Source organism: Tupaia chinensis, unplaced genomic scaffold (genome assembly GCF_000334495.1).
Source record: "Tupaia chinensis unplaced genomic scaffold, TupChi_1.0 Scaffold000523_1, whole genome shotgun sequence".
Classification (NCBI taxonomy): Eukaryota; Metazoa; Chordata; class Mammalia; order Scandentia; family Tupaiidae; genus Tupaia; species Tupaia belangeri.
In genome coordinates, this window is record NW_006160036.1 from 800,715 (window position 1) to 821,236 (window position 20,522).

Below are 20,522 nucleotides of genomic sequence, written 5' to 3' on the forward strand. Positions count from 1 at the left end.
CTCCTTGTCTCTGGGGAGCCCGGGGCCCCTAAAGGGAAAATCCCTCAAAAAAAAAAAAAAAAAAAAGCAAGCTGGGCATGTGTGCATGCATGTCCAAAATTTTGACCGGAGAAGTGGAGGAAAAGAGATTGTGGCATGACCACGCCCCATTGAGAGCTTCTCTCTTTCTCACTAGCACTCGGGTGAGTGTATACACCTTTTGGCTGTAAGAAAAAAAAAAAAGATGGGGCCAGCAGATGGTGTAGCAGTTATATCCCTGGACTCCCACCCACATAGCCAACCACGGTTGAAACCCGTGATCTAGTGATCTAGTGATTTCTCATTTTCTCATTTTCCCTCTCACTGGATCTGTCTCTCTCTTTCCTCAGCAAGTGCAGGCACCTTAAAGCAAAAACCTCTTTAAAAAGAAAAAAAATGGTAAAAGCCTGATAATATCTTCAGAAACAAGAGAACATAATAAAGTGACACAGATATAAAAAAAAATAGGACATTTAAAAACCAGCTAATTAAAAAACTGTGATTAATTGCAAATCAAACATAGAAGAGAGAATTATTTAGGATATAGGTGAGAAGAAATTATCTAGAAACTAAGGGGCTTAACTGGTCCACCTCCTGGCTAGGACACCACTTGCCTGCCCAGTGGCCACCAGGGGGCAGAGGTGCACCGTGGAGCACTCCCAGTCCTTTTCCACCTTTTCTCCTTTAAATGATGCTGGAATGTTGCCTCCACCAATGAGACCTGCTCCATCCACACCCAGGTCCTGTACCCAAGAGGAAGGGATTTGGGGCACTTGGCAATAGTGAGTATGGAGTCAGCATCAGAAATAACAAGATTTTAAAATCTTTAAAAATCAGCAGCTTTTGGGCAAAGTGTTCTTTTTTTCTCATAGCTTATTTTGGTACCCATGAATGGTTTAAAACTGTACAATCAACCTTTATACCTTTCATCTGGACTAACCAGTTACAAACACATTTTCCCACATTATTTACACATACATTTTGTTTTAGTTTTTTGGCTGAACCATTGGAGGATTACTTAGACATCCTGACACTTCACACCCTTGAATACAATAGCCTGCATCTCCTATGAATAAAGACATTCTCCTACACAGCCACGATGCCATTTGTTATCGCACCTAAGAAACACAGTATTGATATGGTATCATTATCTCATTTACAGTTACATGTTTGGATATCTCCAGTTGTCCCAACTATATCTTGTATAGCTGTAGGTTTTTATTGGTAATCCAGGATCTGATCAATGTTTCCACCATTTAGCCTTCCATGAAATTTTTAAAAGTATTTATTCTATTTACTATTATTATTTAAATTTACTATAGAACCTATGTGCTCACCAGAGAGAGAGAAAGTGGAAAAGTAAGTTACCAGGTCTGGGATTTGAACAGTGGTTGGCCATGTGGGAGTTCAGCACCTTAACCACCATGCTACCTGCTGTTCCATGACATTTTTGTTTTGTTTTGTTTTCTTTTTTTGTTGTTGTTGTTTTCTTTTCTTTCCTTTTTTTTTTTGGAGAGGTTTTTGCTATAGCGTGCACTCACCAGACAGAGACAGAAAGCGAGAAATCACCCCTCCAGAGGGGATAGCCACGCCGCAGTCCTTTCTCCTCCATTCTCTTCTTGGGATCTTGGGCATGCACATACACGCCTGGCTTGAGTTTAAGCCACTGGGTCCAGGACTCGAACCACGATCGACTACGTGGGAGTCCAGTGACATAGCCATTACACTAACTGCTGGTCCCCCCATGACATTTTTAAAGAGTCCAAGCAAGTTATCTTGTAGAAGATTCCATAATCTGAATTTTTCCTATTTATTCTTCATGATTAAATTTAGTCAAGTCACTTTTGGTAAGAATATTGCATCAGGCATGTTATTTGTTTCCTGTTACATTATATCAGGAGGCCCATCTTATAGGTTTGTACCATACTAGTGATACTATTTAATCACTGAGTTATCTGTGACAGTTTCCTGTTCTTTCTTCCCCCTCCAAGAAATGAACAAACAAACTGAATCTGATACCACAAGGACCAACCAGTTAACGCCAGGATGTGGAACACATAGTCGTTTCTCAAAAAAAACACGACATTGGCTCCCTACTACTTAACAGAAAAGCTAGGCATATCCCTGCCACAGGACCTTGCGTGTGTTCCTGATACCTGGAATTGTTTTTCTCCATGAAAAGCGTGAGGTAGGGCCAGTAGGTGGCATGGTGGTTAAGGTGCTGGAATTCTGACATGGCTGGCCATGGTTTGAGTCCTGGACCTGGCAGCTTGATTTCTCACTCTCCCTTTCTCTCTGTCTTTCTCTGACAAAACTCATGTGAAAAATAATATTAACAATAATAATAATAAATAAATCTTTTTTTTAAAAAGCACAAGGTAAGGTTTTCTCCCTGATCTTCAAGTCTGTACAAATAATACCAGCTTTTCAGCAAAGGCTTCCTAAACTATCCGGTCTCCCATATCTTGCTCAACCTTTCCCTATGGCTGTTGTTGTCTTCTGACACATTGTATAATTTATTATATTTGCTACCTGTCTCCCTTTGGTAGGATGTAAACTCTAAGAATAAGGACTTTTCCCTATTTTATTCACTGTTGTATTCCCAAATAAAACTTGGCATGTAGATAGATACTTAATACATATTTATTGAATGAACATATATGTTAGCTGTTACTACATTACAAATTTATCCCAAAGCTTAAACCAAAAACATTTATTGTCTCAACGTGGTGTCTGAGATCATGATTCTGAAGCTGGTTGGTTCTGGCTTAGGTTCCTCTGTGAGGCTATAATCAAGCTGTTGGGAGGAGCTCTAGCCTTTGGGGGGGGAGGGGCTGCAGAACCCATTTCCAAGCCCTCCTACAAGGTTATTGGCAGAGTTTGGTTCCTCACTGGCTGTTGCCTGGAAGCTTCAGTTCCTAGTCAATGAGTCACACCACAGAGCTACTCCTGTCATGGCAGTTGGCTTCCCTTAAAATGATGGGAGAGAGAGAATACCCAGGATAGAGCCCACATTCTTTTTATTATTTATTCACAAGAATGATAATGATATACCTATTTGTGGTAAACTCAATCCCCCAAAAATGTTCATGTCCTGATCCCTAGTACCTGTGAATATGTTAATTTATATGGCAAAAGTAAGGTATGATTATGTTTTTGTTGTTGTTGTTGTTGTTATTTTTTTATAGGTTTTTGACATAGGGTGTGTGTGCTTCCTGGATAGAAAAGATAGAGATTTAGGGCTGGTAGGTGGCATGGTGGTTAAGGGTGCTGGACTCGCACATGGCCGACCGTGGTTCGAGTCTCGGACCTGGCGGTTTGCTTTCTCACTTTCCCTCTCTCTCTCTCTCTCTCTCTCTCTCTCACTCTCACTCTCTCTCTCTTTGTCCCTCCCTGGTCAAATTAAAATAAATAAATAAAGTTAAATAAAATAATTCTTAAAAAAAAAAAAAGAAAAGAAAAGATAGAGAAAGCAAGAAATCATCCCGCAGTGGGGGATGGCCACACCGTAATCCCTTCTCCATTTTTCTCCTAAGATTTTGGGCATATGCCATGTGCTTGGTGTGATTTTCAAGCCACCAGGTCCAGGACTTGAACTGTGTTCTGGCATCCTGACCATTGTGACGATGGGCACAGAAGTTGAAGTGATGCACTTTGAAGATGGAGGAAAGTACCATGAGCTGAGAAAAGCAAGAAGCCTCTAAAGGCTGGAAAAGACAAGAAACACAATTCTCTGGAGCATCCAGAAGAAAAATAGTCCCATCGATATCTTGCTTTTGGCTCAGTAAGACCCATTTAGACATCTGAGTTCCAGAACTGCAAAATAATAAATAGTGGTGGTGTTTTATAGAGAGATTTTTGCTATAGGTCACGTGTACTTGCCAGAGAGACAGAGACAGAAAGCAAGAAATTACCCGCCAGGGGGTATAGCCACACCATAATCCCTTCTCCTCCATTCTCCTCAGGATTTTGGACACTAAGCATGAGTTTTAAGCTGCCAGGTTCAGGACCTAAACCACAGTTGACTACATGTGAGTCCAGTGACATAACCATTGCACCATCTGCTGGTCCCAATATATGTTGTTTAAAGCCACTAAATTTGTGGTAATTTCTTACACAACCAGATAGGATGTGAATACATCATCACTTCTGCCATATTGAATTAGAAGTGAGTCACTAAATCCAACCCACATTCCATGGATACCAAGACACACAATTGCTAGAGGCTATTTTATGACCTGCCTACAACAATTAATGAATTATTATTTTTTTAAAAGAATTATTTATTTAGTGTTACTTATTTATTCATTTTAATTTGACTAGAGAGAGAGAGAGAGAGGGAAAGTGAGAAAGCAAGCCACCAGGTCCAGGACTTGAACCATGGTTCGCCATGTGGGAGTGTCTAGTGCCTTAACTACCATGCCACCTGCTGGGCCCCGAATGAATTATTAACCCCACTAAGCAGGTCAGTAAACAGGTTCAGGAGTAAAGTAACTTGTCTGAGGTCTGTAGCTAATAATGGAAGAGTCAGTTCCATCTGACACTCTGGATTAAATCCCAAACTCCTTTGAAAATAGCTGAAGGCTTAATCTGGGCCTTATCTCCTCCCCAGTCTTTTTTTTTTTTTTTTAAATTTTGCTACAGTCACACATGCTTACTGGAGAGACAGAGACAGAGAGAGAGAGAGAATAAGCAAGAAATCATCCCCGCAAGGGGGGTAGCCATACCACAATCACATCTCCATTTTCCTCTTGGGATCTTGGACATACATGCACATTTACCCAAATGTGTTTCAAGCTGACGGATCTGGGACTCCAACCACAGGTGGCCACGTGGGAGGGAGTCCAGTGCCTTAACCATTGTGCCACCTCCGGACCTTTACTCCTGCTGTTTCCTTCCAAATTTGTTCTTCACTGGGTTGGCTCTTCACTCTTCAAGTCTCAGTTTAAATGCAAGTTTACCCTGACTACCATTTATAACATAATGACTTTCTATCTGTTCAACCCATTTTAGTTTATCTTATTTATTGTTTGCTTATTATCTAATGTCTGTTCCCACTACTCCCACCCCTCATGAGAACAGGCACTTTGCCTGCTTTGTTCACTGCTGTATCCCAATACTGGCACACAGGAGGTGATCAATAAGTATTTGCCAAATTAGCAGATGACTCCACAAGTTGGTAAAACAGTTAAAAACAATCCATTTAACTCACTTCTCTGGGCATCTTAAAATAACTGTTTTTACTTGGCAGAACTTCTGAGAATTAAAAGAGATAAATAAGTGACAAGGCCTAGAGTCATCGGATATATTTTTAAAGAAACTAGAGTTTTTTAATTTTCCCACCAACAGGCAGTCCCTATACCCTGGGGGCATTCACAGGCCCTATACTCTGAGAGCCCTTTGTCTTCAGGGAGGGAAGAATTCTGGTGGAGGGGTGAGCAATCCACCATCACCACCTGTTGGGTAATAACAGCATTTTCTTCCCAGGCTGGTTCTGCTGGTCCCTTTTTTGCCCCTTCCCACAGGCAAAAACAAGCAAACAAAAAACTTTTCTTTCTTTCTTTCTTTTTTTTTTTTTTTTTTTTTTTTAACTTTTTGCTATAGGGCTCGCTAGAAAGACACAGAGACAAAGAGAGGGAAAGTAAGAAATTACCCCTCCAGAGGGGATGACCATGGCATAATCCCTTCTCTTTGGGATTTTTGGGCATGCACACACATGTGACGGGTGTGTTTTTTAGGCCACAGGTTCTGGGACTTGAACCACAGAGCCAACCATGTGGGATGCGGTGCTTTAACCACTTTAATACCTGCTAGCTCAAAAATCCCGTTTCTTGGGAACCAGCAGTTAGCGTAATGGCTATGTCGCTGGATTCCCACGTAGTCAACCGCGGTTCATGTCCCGGACCCGGTGGCTTAAAACTCACGCCGGGCGCATGTGCGTGCGTGCCCAGGATCCCAAGAGGAGAATGGAGGAGAAGGGATTGCGGCGTGACCATCCCCCCCTGGGGGGTGATTTCTCGCTTTCTGTCTCTCTGTCTCTCTCTGTCTGTCTGGTGAGCGCACGCGCCCTATAGCGAAAACCTCTCAAAAAAAAAAATCCCATTTCTTAACCAGAAACCATAGCTCTCTGAAGACCCTACAAGTCAATCATGAATTTAATGAAGGTATATCAGACAAGGAACGCTAAACTTGATTAGGAAAGATAAGGTTTTGTGATATTAGACAAGGAAATTTACCAATATCTCTGTTTCTCCCTGTATGTGTTAGCAAGTGGTAGAGAGAGACCAATGATAGAGGATTGAATTAACCGTCTCAGTTCATACCCCACCCTTATGATTGATTCATGCAGGGTTCCTCTGTGATTTCATTAATTCAGTCATTTATTCATACTTTTTTGTGTCCTTATCTTCCCCACTCCTTACCTTCCTCTCCTACTCCATTTAGTAAGTGCCTTTGAGTTTGTATATAGCTTTGTCAGATGTGTGGTGTTGATTTGTGCAATTTTAATTTTCAATTTTTACAAAAGAACTATTTTACATATTTTTAGTATTTGTTTTTAATTTTTGCCATAGAGCATGTGTGCTCACCAGAGAGAGACAGAGAGAAAGGGGAAAGTGAGACAGCAAGCCACCAGATCTGGGACTCAAACTGCAGTTGGCCCTGTGGGAAAACAGTGTCTTATCCATCATACCACCTGTTGGCCCTATATTTTTACTTTTAAATTGAAAGGTGCCCATCTTACTATAGATAAAATTCTGTTTCTTACTGTGGTAGTCAGCCTCCAAGATTATTTCCAGTGGTTCTCCTGGTATTTAATTTTTGACTTGTTCCATCCATTATGAACTGAATGTTTGTACCCCAGCAAGATTCATGTTATTCATATATGAAATCACAGTCTAACATCCAACGTGATAGTATTTAGAAGAAGATTCTCTGGGAGGTGATTAGGTTAAGATGAGATATAAATATTGGCCCCTCCTGATGAGATTAGTGCACTTATAAGAAGAGAAAGGGATTCCAGAGCTTACTCTTTCCATGCACCTGCACCAAAGCAAGGCCATGTGAGTACATAGTGAGATGGTGGCCACTTACAAGCGAAGCCAAGAGCCCTCATAAGGAAACCTCCCTTACTGACACCTTGATTTAAACCTATCCGCTTTCAGAACTATGAGAAGTAAAGTTCTGTTGTTTAAGCCATCTACTCTATGATATTTTGCTGTGGCAGTTTGAGTTCTATCCCATGTTGAATAGAACTGACCCTGTTCAAAAAATAGAATATTGCAGGGATAGTGGTGTGTGATTTCCAAGGCTAAATAATAAAGACATTGTAACCTCCTTCTTCTTTCTTTTGGATCACCCACTCTAGGGAAGCCATCTGCCATGTCGTGTGGACATTCAGGCAGTTCTGTGGAAAGATCCAAGAACTGAGATCTCCTGTCACTAGTTAGCACCAACTTGCCAGCCATGTGAATTTTCTAGCACCAGTAAAGCCTTCAGTTGACTCAAGTTTCAGTGACATCTTTGTTTTGTAAGTCTACTTATTTTATTCATGATAGCACGTGCATGAGTGAGGGAAAGGGAGAAGCACTCTAAACAGGGTCTCATCATACTGTGATCTCCCATCCCCAGTCCTTCAGTTCATCAGTATCTTGGGCAGGCAAGTGTCAAGCATTATTTCAAGCCAACCAAAGGATTCTAACCGGGGGTTGGTCTTATGGCTTCCAGCACTGCAGTTCAGTTTACTACCAACTATATTACCATCCTGGGCCCCCTGTGACATCTTAACTGCAATAGTGTGCAAGACCCAAAGCCAGAACCATTCAGTCAAGCCACTCCCAAATTCCTGACTCACAGAATATGCAAGGTAAGAGTTTAAGTCATTATATTTTGAGATCATTTGTTACACAGCAGGAGATAACTGATGTACTTATTTTTTCATTTATAGAGTCAATTCAGATCTGCTATTGTAGCACAAAAGCAGCCATAGATAGTATAATCAAATGAATATAGCTATGTTCTTGTAAAATTTTGTGGGTGCTAAAATTTGAATTTTGTATATTTATGTGTCACTAAGTACTCTTGATTTTTTTCTCCCAACTACTTAAAAGTGTCATGTTGAAAAAGAGACTGTGGGTCAGATTGGTCAACAGGCCTTAGATCCATGACCTCTGATATATTTCATTGTTTGAACAGCTCCACAATTATTCCATAGTGTGCTTTTACCATATTTTACATATCTAGTGTCCCAGTGAAGGACATCCAGTTCATCCTCTACTCCTCGCTCCACTAACAGTAAATGCAGTGGCTGTGTGGGACGATTTCTGGAGTATTTGCTCAGGAGTGGGAACTGCTGGGTTTCTTGCAGTTAGCCTACACTCACCAGCGATGCGTAAGAGTTCCCATATCCCCATATCCTACCAACACTTGATGTTACCCGACTTCCTAATTTTTGCCAATCTGTGAATCTTCCTCTTGGTTTGCATTTCTCTGTTATCTAATTTAAACATTTTTTCCCCTGAAAAGTAGCATATATTCAGTTTTCCTCTAAAGTGCATATTCACTTTGATGTTTCTGACCTTTCTTTTTGGGGAGATCACCTCTCTGTGGGTCTCAGTTTCCCCCATGTGCACTACAGTTGGACTTTCCTGAGATGCCATCCCTGTTGCTAAAATCTTTACATCGAAGTTTCAAATAATGAGAATAGCCCAGAGTTGGTCTGGGATTGGGTTTTAACATATATTATCTCATGGAAGAAGTCCCAGTTTTATTTGGTGATTATAGCAAATTTGGGTTCAGGGATGTTACATATCAACTCAAGGATTGTGGAATTGAACCATGAGCAGATGCTGAAGCTAAATTCTGTTAGGAAGAGCTTGGATTGCAAATTGGAATTAGAAGACATTAACTAGCCCTCCTCTTGGTTCAAACTGGAAAAGATGCTTGTACATGCCAAGGCAGGTAAGGTACTAGAGAGGAAGGGCCTTGTCTTCATAGTGAATATTGTTGCAAATTCGCCTTTTTTTGCAAATTTATTCTTTTTTTTTTATCCTGCAAATTTATTCTAAAGGGCAATTTGGCAGTTATGTGGCAAGCCTTAAATACCTGCATACCCTTTGACTCTGCAGATTCCCTAGGAATTTGTCTGAGGTGGTAATATGTCAAAGGCAAGGATAAAAATGTTTGGTGATGGTGAAAAAAGAAAATCACATTTAGGGGCCAGCAGATGGCATGGTGGTTAAGGGTGGTGGACTCCCACATGGCCGACTATGGTTTGAGTCCCAGACCTGGCAGCTTGCTTTCTCACTTTCTCCCTCTCTCTGTCCCTCTCTGGTCAAATTAAATAAATAAAGTTAAATAAAATAGTTCTTTTTTTTTTTTAATCAGATTTAAACATTCCCCTTCAAGGGATGAAATATTACACTATCCTAAGAAAAATGTTCTGTGGTGAAACACTACAGTATTGGTATGGGCAGAGACTTTTTGGATATGACCCCCAAAACAGGCAAAAATAGATAACTGGGATTGCACCAATCCCACTGCTATACTTCTGAACATCATGGGATATGTCAGAGTGGAGAGACAATTCACATATCATGAGAAAATATTTGCAAGTCATACATTGGATAAGGGACTAATATCTAAATTATGCAAGGAACTCAAACTACTTAATAAGAAGACAACAAAGGGCCAGCAGTAGCATTGTGGTTGGTGTGCTGGGGACTCCCAAATGGCTGACCACAGTTCAAGTCCTGAACCTGGCAGCTTGCTTTCTGACTTCCCCTCTTTTTCTGACTACAGTAAGTTAAAATTAATGATAATGATAATAAATAAAATAAAATTTAAAATCTTAAAAAATAAAAAGGAATCAGCAGTTGACGTAATGGCTATGTTGCTGGACTCCCATGTAGTTGACCACGGTTCGAGTCCTGGACCCGGTGGCTTAAACTCACACTGGGTGCATGTGTATGTGTGTCCAAGAACCCTAGAGGAGAATGGAGAAGGGATTGCGGTGTGGCCATCCCCCCTGGAGGTGATTTCTTGCTTTCTGTCTCTCTGTCTCTCTCTGTCTTTCTGGCGAGCGCATGTGCCCTATAGCAAAAACCTCTCCAAAAAATTAATTAATTAATTAAATTTAATTTAATAAATAAAAAGACAACAAATAATCCTATTTAAAAATTGGCAAAGGACCTGAATAGGTATTTCTTAAAAGAAGACATTCAGGGCCAGCAGTTAGCATAATGGCTATGTCGCTGGACTCCCATGTGGTCGACCATGGTTCACATCCCAGACCCGATGGTTTAAAACTCATGCCAGGTGCGTGTGCATGCATGCCCAAGATCCCGAGAGGAGAATGGAAGAAAAGGGATTGCGGCGTGACCATCTCCCCTGGGGGGTGATTTCTCGCTTTCTGTCTCTCTGTCTCTCTCTGTCTGTCTGGTGAGCGCACGCACCCTATAGCGAGGAAAAAACATAAAAAAAAAAAAAAAAAAAAGACATTCAGGGACCATCAGATGGCATAATGGTTATGTTGCTGGACTCCCACATAGTTCGAGTCCAGGACCCAGTGGCTTAAAACTCATGATGGGCACATGTGCATGTGTATCCAAAATCCCAAGAGGTGAATGGAGAAGGGATTGTGGTGTGGCCATCCTCCTGGGGGTGATTACTTGCTTTCTGTCTCTCCGGCAAGCACATGCACCCTATAGCAAAAATCTCTCTCTAAAAAAACATAGTAAAAGGGGGACCAGCAAGTGGCGTAGTGGTTAAGGAGCTGGACACTCCCACATGGCCAGCTATGGTTCGAGTCTCGAACCTAGTGTCTTGCTTTCCCGCTTTCCCTCTCTCACTGTGTCTCTTTGGTCAAATTTAAGTAAATGAATGAATAAATAAAATTAAATTATTTAAAAAATAATAATAATAAAAGACATTCAAATGGCCGACAGATAAAAGAAAAAAATTAGTAACAGACTTCATGGCCTATAAAGCCTAAAATATTTATTATCTAATCTTTTATGGAAAAGATTTACTGACTCATCAACTATGTATTAGTGTTTTTATTATTTATTTTTTTGCTAGCTGGATGGGAGAGAGCTTGGGAATATACCACCTCTGGATTAGACAGTAACAGGACCCAAGTCACTAGCCCCTCTCTGCCAGGTCCTGGCCCGGTAGTATAAGGAGTGAGAGCTCATATCTGACTCCATTTTCTGGACTGAGAAACTGAGTTCTGGGAGAATTACTTAAGCTCATACAAACTGTGGGAGAATGGGCTTAGCTTTCCTCTACTCCTGGACAGCTTCCTTTACTCCAGTTAAGAAAATATGGCCTTGAATAATTAATGGTTGGTGTTTGCTGAGCACTCCATCTTGTCAGAGCACTTTGATCATCATTAATTAGTCAGAACCTGGCTCCTGCAATAGTAGAATAAAACAAAAACAAAATGGCTTTGATGTCTTCACCACTAAAACTGGGAGCTTCTATCTTCACATCGAGGCTTTGACCTGCAGATTAAAATTTTGGCCTGAAGACTTGAAAAACATACTGGGAACGTGCCATGATGAGATGGAGAAATGACATAAAAAAGGATTGCAGTATGACCAGGCCCTTTTGGGAGGGTGTCTCTCTCTCCTCATGTGGCACTTGTACACACATGCCCTCTGGGAAGAAAAAGAATTACCTGAGGCATTTGTTAAAATACAGATTCCAGAGCCCTACTTTAGACCAACTAATCAGTTATAATTATTTTAATAATTTAAAATTTGTGTTTATTATTTAATTTGCTATAGGGCATATCTACTCACCAGAGAGACACAGAGAGAGAGAAAGTGAGAAAACAAGCCACCGAGTCTGGACTTGAACTACAGTTGGCCATGTGAGAGTCTAGTTCATAACCCACCATGCCACTGCTGGCCCAGGTGACTTTTTTTTTTTTTTTTTTTTTAATTTGACCAGAGAGGGACAGAGTAAGAGAGAGGGAGAGGGAAAGTAAGAAAGCAAGCTGCCAGGTTTGGGCCTCGAATTGTGGTCAGCCATGTAGAAGTCCAGTGCCCTTAACCACCATGCCACCTGCCAGCCCTATAGGTGACATAATTTTAAAGGCTTTCTAGGTAAGTCCTATAATCAGGCAAATGTGGGAAACAGTGCTGAGCCATCTTGGAGTTATTTTGCTTCTTATTTATACATGTACCCACAAACCCTTAAAACGTTTTTAAAGTAATTATTTAATTTTACTTATCATTTTATTTATTTATTTATTTATTTATTTTGGAGAGGTTTCTGCTATAGGGTACGTGCACTCACCAGAAAGACTGAGAGATAGAAAGCAAGAAATCACCCACCCACCCACTCCGGGGGGTGGCCATTCTACAATCCCTTCTCCTCTCAGGATCTTAGGCACGCACGCACACGCGCCCAGCATGAGTTTAAGCCACCAGGTCTGGGACTCAAATCGTGATCAGCTACATGGGAGTCCAGCAATGTAGCCATTACACCATCTGCTGGTCCCTATTTTTATTTTTAAACTTGCTACAGGGCATGTGCGCTAACCAGAGAGGCAGAGAAAGAGGGAAAGCAAGAAAGCAAGTCACCAGGTCCAGAACTCAAACCACTGTTGGCTAGTACCTGGACTATGCTACCTGCTGGCCCCCAAAACACTTAAACTTTTATTTTTTGCTGTTTTACCTTGACTTGCCACCTATTGCAAAATAGAGATATCTCTCTTTAAGAGTGCACCCTCTCTCTTTCTTTTATTTTTTATGGCCACAGGTGTGTGCACTTGCTAGAGAGAGACAGAGGGAGGAGATGGTGCTCCCAGTGAGACATAGTCATACTGCAGTTGCTTCTTATCTCTCCATCCTGTCAGGATTTGGTGCATACAAACATGAACCTTGAGTGTTTTTCAAACTCCTGGGTCCAGAATTTAAACCATATAGTAACTCATGTGGGATCCAGTCCTCAGCCATTAGGCCATAGGACCTTCATAAGAGCTCATACCCTTAATTTAATAATACACTACACTTGTGAGTTTATAGTTTCTTTATACTTTAATTCAGGGCCCAGGTTGATAACAATAATAACAATAATAGTGAGCTTACATATACTAAGTCCTCTGCAGGGAATTCCCAAGGACCATCTCCTTTGTGTCCTCTCAACAGCCTTGTTAGTGGGTTTGGTTGTCCCCTCTTTTCCTGTGAGGGGTTGAATAATTTACCCAGAATTTTAATAATTTAAAACTCATTTTTGTGTGACCCCAAAGCCATCCTAATTAACCTTATGTTACACAATATCCAGTGGTTATCCCAGTCCTTCATTTGAGGAAACAGGGGCTCAGAGATATCAAGTACTTTTCAAGTTACACAGCAGTTCCTAGATCAAGCCAAATCTGGGACTCAGGTTATTTTGTTTTTCTATTTTTTTCTTTAGTTCCTACCATAGGGCACATGTGCTTGCTGTAGAGAGACAGAAAAAGAGAGAGAAAATGTGAGAAATCACTCCTGGGGGCAGGGAGGGGATGGCCATGCCACTGTCCGTTTTCCTTTATTCTCCCCTTGGAATTTTGGGTACCCATGGACGCATGCATGGTGTGATTTTTCAAGATGCCAGGTCTAGGAACTGTGGTTGCCATGTGGGAGACTAATGCCTTAACCACCACGCCACCTGTCAGCTTCAAAGAGAGGGAAAGTGAGAAAACAATTCTCCAGGTCCAGGACTCGAACTGCAATTAGCTTCAAAACTAATCTGTTTTAAAAGCCAAGATAGTGGTTATCCTTGGGTGGCAAATGGGTACAAGGCTTCTGGGAGCAAATCATATCCTGCCCCTTATTTTGGGTTATGCATGTATTCAGTGTCATTTTGATCTGTCATTTATGATCTGTCCATTTTTAAAATTCATGTTATACTTTAGTGGGAAGTTTAAAAACTTTAATATTGGGGCCAACAGGTGGTGTGGTTAAGGGTACTGGACTCCCACATGGCTGACTGTGGTTTAAGTCCTGGACCTGGTGGCTTGCCTTCTCTCTCTCTCTCTTTCACTCTTCTCTTTCCTTGTCTCTGGTCAAATTTAAAAAAATAAATAAATTAATAAATAAAGTTAAATAAATAGTTCATAGTTATTTTAAAAAAATTAATATGATTCTGTTTTTAAAAATATGATGTATGTGTTTGTATCAAAAGAAGAATGGAAAGAACTTAAATTGAGGGACATTTTACAAAATAATTGGCCTATATCATAAAAAATACCAAGGTCAAGAAAGACAAAAAAAGACTTAGAAGCTATACTAGTTTAAAGAAGGCTAAAGAGATAAGACAATTAAATGCAATGCAGAATTTTGGATTAGATCCTACACCAGGAAACATGTATGTACACAGCTAGTTGATTAATTTAAATATGGACTAGAGTCAGCAGGTGGCATGGTATTTAAGGTGCTGAACTCCTACATGGCCAACCATGTTCAAGTCTCAGACCTGGTGGCTTGCTTTCTCACTTTCCCCTTCGTTTTCTCTCTCTTTCTCTCTCTCTTCTCTCTGTCTTTGGTCAAATGAAAAAATAATAACAACACTGGGAAGACAGGTGGCATGGTAGTTAAGGGTGTTAGACTTCCACATGGCCAACTGCAGTTCAAGTCCTGGACCTGGCAGCTTGCTTTCTCACTTTCCCTCTCTGGTCAAATTAAAATAAATAAATGAAGTTAAGTAAAATCATTCTTATAAATAAATAAATAAATAAATTTACAAATTTAAATGTGGACTACATATTAGAGAATGGTATTATTGCAACATTAAATGGCCAAAGTTTACTAAATATACTGTGCTATATATACATAGTTATGCCTTTGTTCTTAGGAAATACATACTGGAGTATTTAGGGGTCAAAGGACATGATGTCTATAATCTTAAATAGTGTATGAGGGAGTGTTAAACTGTTATATACACTATGATTATATACATATAATACACATATATAGGGGCCGGCAGGTGGTGTGGTGGTTAAGGGCGCTGGCCTCCCACATGGTCAACTGTGGTTTGAGTCCTGGACCTGGAGACTTGCTTTCTCACTTTTCCTGTCTCTCTCTCTCACTCTGTCCCTCTCTGGTCAAATTAAAATAAATAAATAATATTAAATAAAATGATTCTTTTTTTATTTTTAGAGAATGATTTTTATTTAACTTTATTTTTAAAAATTTAAGAGAGAAAGAGAGAGTAAGAAAGCAAACATTATTGGACTCCCACATGGTCAAACATGGCTCAAGCCCCAGACATGGTAGCTTGAAAATCTCACTAGGAATAACCCCCAAAGCTTACAGCCAACTGATTTTTGATAAAGGATATCAGTCAATCCATTGGGAAAAGGAAAGCCTCTTTAGTAAATGGTGCTGAAAAAACTGGGTATTCACCTGCAGAAAGACGAAACTGAACCCCCATCTTTCACCATTACCAAAAATCAACTCAAAATGGGTCAAAGATCTGAACCTAAGACCTCAAACAATAAAACTACTGGTGGAAAATGCTGAGAAAACTCTGAGAGACATTGGAGTAGGCAAAGACTTCTTAAATAAGTCTCCCAAAGCACAGGCAATAATCCCTAAAATAGACAAGTGGGACCATATCAGACTAAGAAGTTTCTGCACAGCAAAGGACACAGGAACAAGTGTGAACCGACAACCCTCAGAATGGGAAAATATTTTTGTTTAAATATGCCTCAGACAAGGGACTGATAACCAGAATACACAGGGAACTCAAGTGCCTTATGTGAAAAAAAAAAAAAAACTGTTGGTGGGAATGTAAACTAGTTCAACCACTGTGGAGAACAATATGGAGGTTCCTCAAAGATCTACAAATAGAACTACCATTTGATCCAGCAATCCCACTTCTGGGTATCTACCCAAAGGATAGGAGAATGCTGTCGGAAAAGTGCTTGGCACATCAATGTTTATTGCAGCATTATTCACAATTGCCAAGACGTAGAACCAACCTAAATGTCCACAAACTGATGAATGGATTGGAAAAGTGTGGCATATATACTCTATGGAATACTATCAGCCATAAAAAATAACAAGACCCTGGCATTTGATAGAAAGTGGTCAGATATGGAGGATCTATTGCCGAGTGAAGTAAGCAAGGCTATGAAAGAGATATTGTATGTATCCACTTAATATATACCGACTATCCACACTCTATGGTAGAGAGCAAAATATTGGAGGACATAAAAGCAGTGAAAGTACTTAATGAGAATAAGACAGTGTGGAATGGGGTGGGGGGAGTGAAGAGAAGAGGATAGAGAAAGATAGCAAGAGAACAAATAGAGAGGCAGGACGTTAATGGGAAACAGATATGGTTTATTACCTGTTGATATGACATGTATAGTATTCTCAACCGGATTGGTCTGAGAAGTATTTCATGATGGGTAAAGTCTTTTTACAAACAAAATGAGAAATAGTGATTGACTGTTTAAAAAATAATTGGAATAATAATAATTATTATTGGGAAAAACAATGAAAAGATATTGAATGATGAAGTGGGGAGATTAATGTCTCTGTATTGACTGACATGCATGGCATTCCCTTTTGAAAAAAGCAGTGTAATGCACTGTAAAGTTTTATGCAATCCAGTGTAATATAAACAAGATTATATTGATAATAAAAAATAAATAATAATAAAAAGAAAAGAAAATCTCACTAGGCACATGCACATGCATGCCCAAGATCCCAGGAGGAAAATGGAGGAGAGAGATTGTGATGTGGCCATTCCCCATGGAGGTTTGATTTCTCACTTTCCCTCTCACTGCCTCTGTCTCTCTGTCTTTCTCAGTCTCTCTCCCTGGCTGTCGCCTGTGCCCTAAGGCAAAAACCTCTTCTAAAAAAAAAATGACTAGAGACCAGCAGATGGCATGGTGGTTGAGTGTGCTGGACTACGACATGGCCAACTGTGGTTTGAGTCCCGGACCAGGTGGCTTGCTTTCTGACTTTCTCTCTCTCTCTCTCTCTGTCCCTCTCTGGTCAAATTAAAATAAATAAATAAAATAATTCTTTTTTTTAATAAAATAATTTTTAAAAAAGGACTAATACTTGGGACTAGCAGGTGGTGTAGTGGTTAAGGCACTGGGCTCCCACATGGCCAACTGAGGTTCAAGTCCTGGACCCAGTGGCTTGAAACTCATACCAGCCATGTGTGCATGTGTGCCAAAGAAATCCTGAGAGGAGAATGTGGCATGACCATACCCCAGGGAGTAATATCTCACTTTCTCTCCCCCTCTATCTCTTCAGTGAGCATACATGTCCTATGTCAAAAATCTCTCTCAAAAAAAAAGAAATGACTAATACTGAAAGCTAAAATCGCAGAAAGAGGGACCAGCAGATGGCATAATAGTTACATCACTGGATTCATAGTTGACTGCGCTTCAAGTCCCATACCCAGCGGCTTAAAATTCACACCAGGCATGTGTGTGTGTGCCCAAATTCACAGGATGAGAATGGAGGAGAAGGGACTGCTACATGGCCATCCCCTCTAGGGGGTGATTTCTCACCTTCTGTCTCTCTGTTTTCCTCTATCTGGTGAGCACACATGCCTATGGCAAAAATCTCTTTAAAAAATTACAGAATAAGGGACCAGCAGTTAGTGTAATGGCTATGTCGCTGGACTCCCACATAGTCGACCGCGGTTTGTGTCCCGGACCCGGTGGCTTAAAACTCACGCCAGGCACGTGTGTGCGTGTGCCCAAGATCCCAAGAGGAGAATGGAGGAGAAGGGATTGCAGCGTAACCATCCCCCCGGGGGGTGATTTCTTGCTTTCTGTCTCTCTGTCTGTCTCTGTCTGGTGAGCGCACGCACCCTATAGCAAAAACCTCTCCAAAAAAAAATTACAGAATAAGACACATTAATTTACTAAATACCTTTCTTTTTTTTTTGGAGAGAGATTTTTGTTCTAGGGTGCATGCATTCACCTGAGAGAGAGACAGAAAGCGAGAAATCACTCCCTAAGTGGGATGGCCACACTGCAACCCTTTCTCCTCCATTCTCTTCTTGGTGTCTTGGGCACACATGTACATGTGCCCAGCATGAGTTTTAAGCTGTGAGTCTGCAACTTGAACCATCGTTGACTACATGAGACATAACCAACGACATAACCATTACACCATCTGCTGGTCCCACCAAATACCTTTTTTAAAAAAAATATATATATATATATTTTAAATTTAATTAATTAATTTATTTATTTATTTATTATTATTTTTTTTTATCAGAGAGAAAGAGAGGGAAAGTGAGAAAGCCACCAGGTCTGAAACTTGAACCATGGTCAGCCATGTGGAAGTATCTAGCACCTTATCCACCATGCCACCTGCTGGTCCCTCAACAAATACCTTTTTAAGAAGTAATAAAATGGTTGTACATATTCCTAGAAGAGAAAAAAATATGGAGAGAAATATACCAAGTGCCAGCTGTGCGCAGGTGATGTGACCCACTGGTAACATGCCAGGCCTCTGGCATTGGGTAGCTTGAATTTGAATCCAGACACACGGGAAGTTTTTTAAGTTCTCTGTGTCTGTTTCCTTACCTCATCTGTGCAATGGGGATAGTAGTGGCTAAAAATGGGGTCCTCACAGGAGACACTAAAGTATAAAACATTTATGACAATGTTGGCACACACTGAGACACACATATATATCAGCCATTATCATATCTAGCTGATAACATTATCAGTGAAATAGTCCTTTTTTTTGTGTGTGTGGGGCTGATACGTGTACTTTATTGGTGATTCATGATAGGGAGGGCTCCTCAGCCCCTCCCCTTCTCCAGGGGTTCTGGGATGGAAACTGTCAAGCAAGGGAGCTTCTCAGTGTGGTGGGGACTGAGTGGGAACAGCACCTCCCCAGCGGCTGAGGGTCTCTCTTCCTTGTGCTCATGCTGGGGCTGGTGGTCAGGGGCTCTATTCCTTGGAGGCCATGTGGACCATGAGGTCCACCACCCTGTTGCTCTAGCCAAATTCATTGTTATACCAGGAAATGAACTTGACAGAGTGGTCAGTGAGGGCAATGCCAGCCCCAGCATCAAAGGTGAAAGAGTGAGAGTTACTGTTGAAGTCGCAGGGGACGACCTGGTCCTTGGTGTAGCCCAGGAGGCCCCGCAGGGGGCCCTGTGACTCCTCCTTCACCACCTTCTTGATGTCATTATATTTGGCAGCTTTCTCCAGGCGGCAGGTCAGGTCCACAACTGACACGTTGGGGGTGGGGACATGGAAGGCCATGCCAGTGAGCTTCCCGTTCAGCTCTGGGATGACCTTGCCCTCAGCCTTGGCAGTGCCAGTTGATGCTGGGATGATGTTCTGGGCAGTCCCACGACCATCACACCACAGCTTCCCTGAGGGGCTGTCCACAGTCTTCTGGGTGGCAGTGATGGCTTGGACTGTTGTCACAAGTCCCTTCATGATGAGAAAGTTGTCATGAATGACCTTGGCCAGGAAGGCCAAGCAGCTGGTGGTACAGGAGGCATTACTGACAGTCTTCAGGGAGTTGTACTTCTTGTGGTTCATGCCCATCACAAACATAGGAGCGTCAGCAGAAGGGGCAGAGATGATGACCCTTTTGGCCCCACCCTTCAGGTGAGCCCCAGCCTTCTCCATGGTGGTGAAGACACCAGTGGACTCCACAACATACTTAGCACCAGCATCACTTCATTTAATGTTGCTTCTGGAAGATGGTGATGGACTGCCCATTGATGACAAGCTTCCCGTTCTCAGCCTTGATGATGCCGTTGAACTTACCATGGGTGGAATCACACTGGAACATGTAGACCATGTAGTTCAAGTCAATAAAGGGGTCATTGATGGCAACAACATTCATTTTGCCAGAGTTGAAGGCAGCCCTGGTGACAAGGCACGCAATACAGCCAAATCTGTTTACTCCGACCTTCACCATCGTGTCTCCAGGACACAGCTGGCACTGCACAAGAGGAGCAGAGAGCCGAAATAGTCTTTTTTTAAAATTAAGATGTATTTTTTTTTTTTTTTTGCCATAGAGTGCATGAGTTTTCCAGACAGAGACAGAGAGAAATAGAGAGGGAAAGTGAAAAATCACCCTCCATGAGGGTTGACCATGCCACAATCCCTTCTCCTCCATTTTCCTCTCAGGATCTTGGGCATGCATGCCCATGCGCCTGACATGAGTTTAAGCCAGCAGGTCCAGGACTCGAACTGCAGTTGACTACATGGGAGCCATTACACCAACTGATGGTCCTGTGACTGGTGTGTTTTTTAAGTCACTCAGGCCAAGATTCAAATCACAGTGAGCCATGTGGGATTCAGCTCCTTTCACCACTGGGTATGCCTGACCCTATTAACATTATTTTAGGGGATGAGGGAAGACTACTTTCCAATGGCTCAGCTTTTCCCTCTTGAGCCTCTCTCTGTATCTTCTCTTTTTCCTCCCCTTCTTTTTTTTTTTTTTTCTTTTCATTTTTTGGAGAGTTTGTTTGTTTGTTTAGCTATAGGGCACATCTTCTCGCCAGAAAGT

General features: G+C 41.3%; 1 long non-coding RNA gene and 1 pseudogene across 1 annotated transcript in view; one reads left to right on the forward strand and one right to left on the reverse strand.

Moving 5' to 3' along the window:
* LOC114009348 (uncharacterized) overlaps positions 1-7,875 on the forward strand; it is a 10,970-nt gene extending 3,095 nt beyond the window's left edge. Inside the window, exons 2-3 of the long non-coding RNA XR_003550779.1 lie at positions 7,385-7,546; positions 7,744-7,875. This is a non-coding gene — a long non-coding RNA (uncharacterized LOC114009348). The remainder of the gene's footprint in view (positions 1-7,384; positions 7,547-7,743) is intronic.
* Positions 7,876-18,741: 10,866 nt separating this feature from the next.
* Positions 18,742-19,941, reverse strand: LOC106735774 (glyceraldehyde-3-phosphate dehydrogenase-like; annotated as a pseudogene).
* Between the last annotated feature and the right edge of the window lie 581 nt (positions 19,942-20,522).